This window comes from Apium graveolens, chromosome 2, assembly GCF_009905375.1.
Source record: "Apium graveolens cultivar Ventura chromosome 2, ASM990537v1, whole genome shotgun sequence".
Taxonomy (NCBI): Eukaryota; Viridiplantae; Streptophyta; class Magnoliopsida; order Apiales; family Apiaceae; genus Apium; species Apium graveolens.
Window position 1 is genome coordinate 208,173,776 of NC_133648.1, and position 9,488 is coordinate 208,183,263.

Genomic DNA, 9,488 nt, shown 5'->3' on the forward strand with positions numbered 1-9,488 from the left:
CCACTAGCCAGTGATTTAATTCCACCCATTAAGCTTGCAAAAAGGGCTTTTAATGATTTGTTAAATGCTGACAATAAGAAACCAGTGCTGAGACCCTTACAGATTCCTCAGTTAGTAAAACAGATCTTGGTAAATGCTGATCCACAAACTTATACATCTGTCTATCCTGATGGTCAACCCACCAACTCATCACAACTAACACAACAACCATAAGAACATACCACAACTACACAAACACCTCAAACTTCTCAACCTCAAACAACTCAACCCTCCATCAAGACATATTACAAACCAACATAGTCATCTCAACATCCACCTTCAGCACATCCAGTGAAGCCTTAATTTTCAAAACCCAAGAGGACTAAGATAGTACCTCAGTCTCAACAGAAGAGAAGGAGAATTGTTCTGAGAGATGAGTCAGATAATGAGGAACAGGTTCCAATATCAGAACCTGTTGTTGTAGAAGCTGAGAAGATCTCTTCTCAGAAAGATACTGAAACTGGGAGTTCTAGGCCCCTCAAAATGTGGCGCCCTAAAACCCGGGGTCAGGAGTCTCGGAGGCCATGCCATCTAAACTCACACAACTCACACTACAGTATATAAATACTCACGCTTCACGACCCCACACTTATCACACACACACTTACAGGTTATTGTCTTGGAAACGAACCATCATAACTAGAGTAATTGTAAACCATCAAGTGATATTTATTACAACCCAAAAGTAATTAATCTTACTAAGGAGGAACCTTTAAGTAAGGCTAGTCCGCCAGCCAAATATACATTTCTTGTTTCTTACCTTACATAAGACAGACTTATAAATAAGCCGAACTATAAATAACTGAAAACTAATCCAACTTATTCTGACTACCTGTGGTACAACACCAAACAATCTATGGAACAGCTGGCCATTTCCTACCCGTTCCTGGCTGTGGTTCTCATAGCACGCATCTTGATTCACTGCTGTGTTGTGTCAATTTAAGAAAACATGTGTGAGCTATAATGCCCAGCATAATAAAGTGCAGTATGAAAATGACTATATGATAACATCATATATGATAATTATGTTTTATTCGAAAATAGTTTTCCTTGGTGATACACACCTTCTTATGAAAACAATCCTTTATGGGATTTTAATAACCTGAAAATACCTTAATAGTAATCCCAACACCTAGGCTTGGGTTACGGTATTATATTGCAATTCCAATTAGAAGAATTAGGACACTCGTTGGAGCCACCGCATACGATGATCAGTCGTACTGCGATAAAAGTAACCTTTTCTACTAGTAAAGGGACGACACCTTCACATCTCGGTTATCACTCTTGCTGCATACGGGCTATGTGTCCTCATTTCGGGTATACACACACTTCGCAGGTCCATAGGTACATATTGTACCATCTCCTACGGTACCAGTAGTCTATCCAATACAGAAGTACTTGGATCCTACCCCTCCCTTGTCCTTTAGGAAATCCTATCATATCTCGAGAACTCGAACCACATCGAAGTTCCTCCAAGCGTTTTGCTTGTGGATAGGCATAGCTTTACTGTATATATATATGTACTTCCGAAAGTTTCGGAGGAAGTACTAAGGATGTGAGTTGACCGTTATCAACAGATAATTAATAAGGGGGAAAAGTTTCTCCTTGAAACAATATTCAAAATATTAATAAGTAGGGATAATATTTACCGACGATCTAAAATTATTTGAATGATATTGCGAAATCAGAAGGTATCTTTTAAATCAGATCTATGATTTTTAAATCAATAATAAACCCTTTCGTAAATAATAAATAATTAAATGAAGATCGATAAATAATTAAACCTCGAATGAGTTTACTCTTTAAAAGAATATTTAAAAATAATATTCCTCAACTAATTTGTGTCTACATAATTATTAATCTTTAATGATTAATCAGGTTTGAAATAAATGATTGCTGGGGTATACTATGCCCATGATAAAAGAATAAGTATATAGTATTTATTATTCGAATCAATAAAATATAGTTGAGGGAATATGATCATTGGGAAATTGTTTTAATAAAAGTTCGAGGTATTTTAATGTTTCGTAAGTGGACGTTGAGTCCCTTTAAAACATACTATTATGGACTTATAATCGTCCTCTAATATTCTCGGAATGATTCCCGGGTTTTATCTTAAATCCCGACCGACTCTCGGTCTCATATAATATGTCACGCTTAAAGCGAAATAAACATTTCACGATATATATTTATCGTACAACATCGCTATATTATGCAAAACTTCGACAACTACGTATAAATGGAAAACATGGTATTTATGCAATGATAGTAAAACAATCCTTTCACAACATAACAATAAAATGGAGTTGGGTTCGTAAACTTTCCTGGGTATCTCGAGGTGGAGGATGCTCTAGGTTCCGCTCAGAAATCTATAACCATAAACACATTTCATTTTGTTAGGTTCCGTTCTAATTTACGGCAACCCGCACTCATGCGCTACTTATTATGCACCCTCTCAACTTAAACTACCCTTACCATTCCTTTAAGTCATATTCACATTATGGTCACTTTATTTTCCTAAGTATCTTAGGTTCATTCATATTATCGCCGTCGGCTCCGCTTATGGATTCTCACGGTTTCTACTCGCGCGGTCTCGGCTCCGATATTTTTATAAAATTGATAAATCATTATTTTCACTTAAAATTTTTATGGAAGTTAGGAAACTCAATATGTTACTCTCTGAAAAAATATCATGATTTATGAACACTTTTAATTCTATCCTTTATATTTTCAAAGTTCGTGATTCGTAGCAGTTTTTGTCGCGTAAATCACTTTTAGTAAAACGACCATAACTTTTGATCTGTAAATCGGAATCATGCGATTCAAGCGCCTAAACGATCCTTATAACATTATCTATCCTAAAAAATGTTACTTTTCAAGAAACTAAAGTTTAAAACTTCAGGAATTTCTGCTGAAACTTAAAGTTACGATTTGTTGGTTTTAACAGTGTTACGTTTATGATCGGGGTTCCGTTTACGCCCTAACTCTTAACACAACCACCAAAACTCATCATATCATCATCAAAACACAAACTCCTCTCAAGATTTCACCCATAACACTCATTATTCTAGGTTTACTACCACATACTAAATGGATCTCAAAAATGAATCTTAAATAAAGTTGGGCCAAAGATTTTTACCTTTCTTGAAATCTTGAGATGTGTTCTTGAGGATGGTGGAGGCTTAAAAGTGCTTGGTATGATTTTTAGAACCTAAAACCACCATTGAAATCAAGAAACCAAAGAGAGTTTACTATTTATACCATTCACTAGTGAGTTTCTTGAATTTATTCCACCCATCAAACCTTGATAAAAAGAGATGAAAGAATTTTCTTACCTTAATTTAATTTCTAGGAGGCTTGAGAATTAATAGGATGATTTTACAAGAGCTAGAACTTGGATTTTTGAATTTGATTTCTACTTCTTTTGCATTAGGGCCGAATGGAAGCATCAATGGGGTATTTATACTCCTCTTGGTTGCTTAGCTTGGTTGCTTAGCTTGGTTGATTTGCTAGGTTGCTTCTAGGAAGGTGGGTTGATAACTTTGCAATTGATTTTATTCTCCTAGTATATCATTCTAGGTTGATTCTTGGTTGCAAATCTTAGGGATAAATCTTTGTAGCTTGCTAGGTTACAAGCTAAACTACTTGGTTAGCTTCCTTAGCACACTATTTTGCTAGCTAGCTTGATCATCCTATGGTTAGCTCACTATTTGATGAAGTAACCATGGTTACTTCCTTACCATGGTTTAGTTAGTGCATTACGTTTATTTAATCGTTTACGCGTTCGCTCGGTTACTTAAATGTTCTTCGTAATACTCACTCGTAAATGGTTCGCGATGTGATTCCTTTCGTATTTATATCTTTTATTTTTATTTATCCTACTTGAATATAAATCCGTAGGATTTTAATCTTGTAATTATATTGTGATTCCCGTAATCCTCAATGAGTCGTAAATACGGTCGTTTTTCAAAGTTCGTTTTCTTCGAAAACTAATAGGGTTTACATACACTCATTTAGTACGTATAGTCATAATATCAACTTCGAAACTCATTTTCTCATGCATTACATAGTGTGGGCTCAAAAGTTTTTCCCGTCCGTCAGGGTTACTATTCATTAAACGTTTTACAAGGTCTCAAAAATCCGAGTTATTACAATCTTCCCCTCTAATAAGGATTCCGTCCCGGAATCAATTAGAAAATAAGTGCGGATATCTATTCCTCATTGTGTCTTCCAGTTCCCAAGTTGAATCTTCGACATTTTGATTTCTCCATAAGATCCTAACCAGCTTCACAGTCTTGTTCCTCGGCACTTGTTCTTTCTGGTCCATTATCCTTACTGGCTGCTCGATGTAGGTCAGGTCTGGTTGTAAATCTACATGCTCGTGTTCTATTACATGTCGTGCATCTGCATGGTACTTCCTTAATATGGACACATGGAACACATTATGTACTTGTTGCAAATTAGGAGGCAAGGCGAGCTCGTAAGCAAGAGGTCCTATTTTCCTCAAAATTTCAAAGGGTCCTATGAATCTGGGACTCGGCTTCCCTTTCTTTCCAAATCTCATCACTCCTTTCCACGAAGATACCTTTAATAGCACAGAATCTCCTACTTCATATTCCCTATCCTTCCTGGTCCGGTCGGCGTACTTCTTTTGTTTGTCCTGGGTTGCTACCAGTCTTTTCCTCATGAGTTCTATCATTTCTCTTGTCTGCTGGACTAACTCTTGTCCTAATATCTTGTGTTCTCCAACTTCATCCCAACACAGGGGAAAGCGACATCTTCTTCCGTAAAGAGCTTCATACGGCGGCATTCCTATGCTAGCTTGATAGCTATTATTGTAAGCAAATTCAATCAGGGGTAAGTGGTCATCCCAATTTCTTTTGAAATCAATGGCACATACTCGTAGCATATCTTCTAGAGTCTGAATAGTCCTTTCGCTTTGTCCATCAGTCTGGGGGTGGTAAGCGGTACTCATGTTCAGTCTGGTGCCTACGCATTCCTAGAAGCTTCTCCAAAATTGGGAATTAAACCTTGGGTCTCTATCTGACACTATGGCTACAGGAACGCCGTGTCTTACTACAATTTCCTTCAAGTAAATATCTACCAACTTGTCTACGGTGTATCTTTCGTTGATTGGTAGGATGTGTGCGGACTTGGTCAATCTATCTATGATAACCCATATGGCATCATGATTGGTCTTTGTTCTTGGTAAGCCTGTAACAAAATCCATGGCTATATGCTCCCATTTCCATTCCGGAATCTCTAGGGGTCGTAACAGTCCACTAGGTCACTGATGTTCAGCCTTTACTCTCTGGCATGTCAAGTACTTGCTGACCCACTCTGCTACTTCTCTCTTCATGTTAGGCCATCAATAATATTCCTTAAGGTCATGGTACATCTTCGTACTTCCTGGGTGGATTGAATATCTGGAGTTGTGCTCTTTGTGCAGCAGCTCGTCCTTCTTTGGTATCCAAATTCGGGACGCATATCTCATGATCCCTTTCTCGTCCTTCTCGCACCTCACTTCCTCACCGGTCAATGTTCCTCTTTCTTCGCTCATCTTCTTTTCCTGACATACTCGCATTTTTTCAGTCAGTTCCGGCACTAGCTTAATCTCAAATAATCTTTCTGTTCCTTTACCGGTCATTCTCACGTCGATTTCTATTTTCTCAAATTTTTTAATTAACTCCTCTGATGTCATCATCATCTTGAGTCTTTCCTTCCTACTAAGGGCGTCAGCCACCACATTGGCTTTACCCGGGTGATACAAAATTTCACAGTCGTAGTCTTTTATCAACTGTAACCATCTCCTCTATCTCATGTTCAGTTCCTTTAGAGTGAAAATATATTTGAGGCTTTTATGGTCAGTGTAGATCTCACATTTCTCACCGTATACGTAGTGTCTCTAAAATTTTAGGGCAAACACTATGCCTGCTAATTATAGATCATGCGTAGGGTATCTGCACTCATATTTCTTCAATTGCCGAGAGGCATATGCTATAACTTTGCCGTGCTGCATCAGTACACATCCTAATCCTTTAAGCGATGCGTCGCTGTATATTACAAACTCTCCCTTTCTATCGGGAAGAGTGAGCACTGGTGCTGACACTAGCCTCCTTTTCAGTTCTTTAAAACTCTCCTCACATTTCTCTGTCCATACAAACTTTTCTGTCTTCCGGGTAAGTCTAGTCAGTGGACCGGCTATCTTAGCAAAATCTTGCATGAACCTTCGGTAATATCCTGCTAAACCCACAAAACTCCTAACCTCTATTGGGGTAGTTGGTCTTTCCCAATTGGATACAGCCTCTATCTTGGCAGGGTCGACTAAAAATCCTTTTCTACTCACCACATGTCCTAAAAACTGAACTTCTCTCAACCAAAACTCGCACTTCGAGAACTGGGCATACAATTTCTCATTCCTCAAAATTTCTAAGACTATCCTCAAATGTTCTGCGTGTTCTTGCTCTGTCTTTGAGTAGATCAGAATATCATCGATAAAAACTATCACACATATATCCAGGTACTTTTTAAACACTCTGTTCATCAAATCCATAAAGGCTGCGGGTGCATTGGTTAACCCAAAGGACATAACTAAGAACTCATAATGTCCATACCTAGTGCGAAAAGCAGTCTTCGGTATATCTTCCGGTTTGATTTTCAATTGGTGATATCCTGTTCTTAAATCTATTTTGGAAAAATGTATAGCTCCCTTGAGTTGGTCGGATAGGTCATCAATTCTGGGGAGAGGGTACCTATTCTTTTTAGTCAGCTTATTCAGCTCTCGATAGTCTATGCATAATCTCATACTGCCGTCCTTTTTCTTTACGAACAGTACTCGCGCTCCCCATGGCGACACACTGGGCCTTATCATTCCACTATCTAATAACTCTTGTAGTTGAGAAGCTAGTTTCTTCATCTCAACTAGGGCTAGCCTATATGGGGCCTTGGATACTGGTGCCGTTCCTGGTGCTAACTCTATAGCGAACTCTATTTCTCCGTCAGGTGGCAATCCTGGTAAGTCATATTCACATTATGGTCACTTTATTTTCCTAAGTATCTTAGGTTCATTCTTATTATCGTCGTCAGCTCCGCCTATGGGTTCTCACGGTTTCTACTCGCGCGGTCTCGGCTCCGATATTTTTATAAAATTGAAAAATCGTTATTTTCACTTGAAATTTTTATGGCAGTTAGGAAACTCAATATGTTACTCTCGGAAAAAATCTCATGATGTATGAACACATTTAAGTCTATCCTTTATATTTTCAAAGTTCGTGATTCGTAGCAGTTTTTCTCGCGTAAATCACTTTTAGTAAAACGACCACAACTTTTGATCCGTAAATCGGAATCAAGACATTCAAGCGCTTAAACGATCCTTATAACATTGTCTATCCTAAAAAATGGTTATTTTTCAAGAAACTACAGTTTAAAACTTCGGGACCTTCTGTAGAAACTTAAAGTTATGATTTGTTGGTTTTAACGGAGTTACGTTTACGATCGGAGTTTCGTTTATGCCCTAACTCTTAACACAACCACCAACAATCATCATATCATCATCAACACACAAAATCCTCTCAAGAACATCATGTTCTTGAGGCAACAACAATCAACCTTAAATCTATTTAACTTAATCATCAAGATTTCACCCATAACACTCATTATACTAGGTTTACTACCACATACTAAATGGATCTCAAAAATGAATCTTAAATAAAGTTGGGCCAAAGATTTTTACCTTTATTGAAATCTTGAGATGTGTTCTTGAGGATGGTGGAGGCTTGGAAGTTCTTGGTATGATTTTTAGAACCTAAAATCACCATTAAAATCAAGAAACCAAAGAGACGTTACTATTCATACCATTCACTAGTGAGTTTCTTGAATTTATTCCACCCATCAAACCTTGATAAAAAGAGATGAAAGAATTTTCTTACCTTAGTTTAATTTCTAGGAGGCTTGAGTATTAATAGGATGATTTTACAAGAGCTAGAACTTGGAGTTTTGAATTTGATTTCTCCTTCTTTTGCATTAGGGTCGAATGGAAGCATCAATGGGGGTATTTATACTCCTCTTGGTTACTTAGCTTGGTTGATTTGCTAGGTTGCTTCTAGGAAGGTGGGTTGATATCTTTGAAATTGATTTTATTCTCCTAGTATACCATTCTTGGTTGATTCTTGGTTGCAAATCTTAGGGACAAATCTTTGTAGCTTGCTAGGTTACAAGCTAAACTACTTGGCTAGCTTCCTTAGCACACTATTTTGCTAGCTAGCTTGATCATCCTATGGTTAGCTAACTATTTGATGAAGTAACATGGTTACTTCTTTACCATGGTTTAGTTAGTGTGTTACGTTTATTTAATCATTTAAGCGTTCGCTCAGTTACTTAAACATTCTTCGTAATACTTACTCGTAAATGGCTCGCGATGTAATTCCTTTCGTATTTATTCCTTATATTTTTATTTATCCTACTTGAATATAAATCCGTAGGATTTTAATCTCGTAATTATATTGTGATTCCCGTAATCCTCAATGAGTCGTAAATACGGTCATTTTTCAAAGTTTGTTTTCTTCGAAAACTAATAGCGTTTATATACACTCATTTAGTATGTATAGTCATATTATCAACTCCGAAACTCATTTTCTCATGCATTACATAGTGTGGGCTCAAAAAAATTTCCCGTCCGTCAGGTATACTATTCATTAAACATTTTACAAGGTCTCAAAAATTCGAGTTATTGCACAAAAGGCTTAGAAAGCTAAATTCTGATGATGAAGCTCCCAAAGTCTCAACTTCAGCAAAGAGACTTAAAAAGCAAAGAGCCAGGAGGGCTGTAAGTGAATTATCACACTCTGAAGAAGTTCTGGAAGAAGCAGCTAAGGAAGGGGGTCAGGAATCTCTGATCCCAACAGAATCTATAGTCATTGAATTACTTCCCACAGTTGAATCAGAATTTACTCAAGCTCCAAAGTCTCCTATTCAAGAGTAAGAGAATATTCTAGAGCAAGTGTCTACACCTCCTGTGTCTCATATCATTAATCCAGTACATGTTGAAGACCCAGGTACAAGTGCTGAAATTGATATTCATAACTTGATTGTGCCTGAGGTCCTGTACTTGGAAGCTCCACCAACTCAACTCACTCCACCAACAACACCACTTTTGGATGCTGATTTCAATGCAGATATTCCATCAACACCAGTTCTGAATCAAGATGATGAAGATCAGATTTTAGGTGGGCATCAAAATTTGGCTGTTGATCAGAACTTAGATGCAGATCAGAATTTAGAGGATGATGTTAAAGCCTCTATAGCCTCACATACTGTTATTTTATCAGAGGATGCTGATACTGCAGGCTCTGTAAGTTCTGATGCTGATAATGCTGAAATTACTGGTGAAGCTGCTACAAATGTAGATGCTGATGCAGCTGGTCCTTCAGGACATGCACCTCTGCAAATAG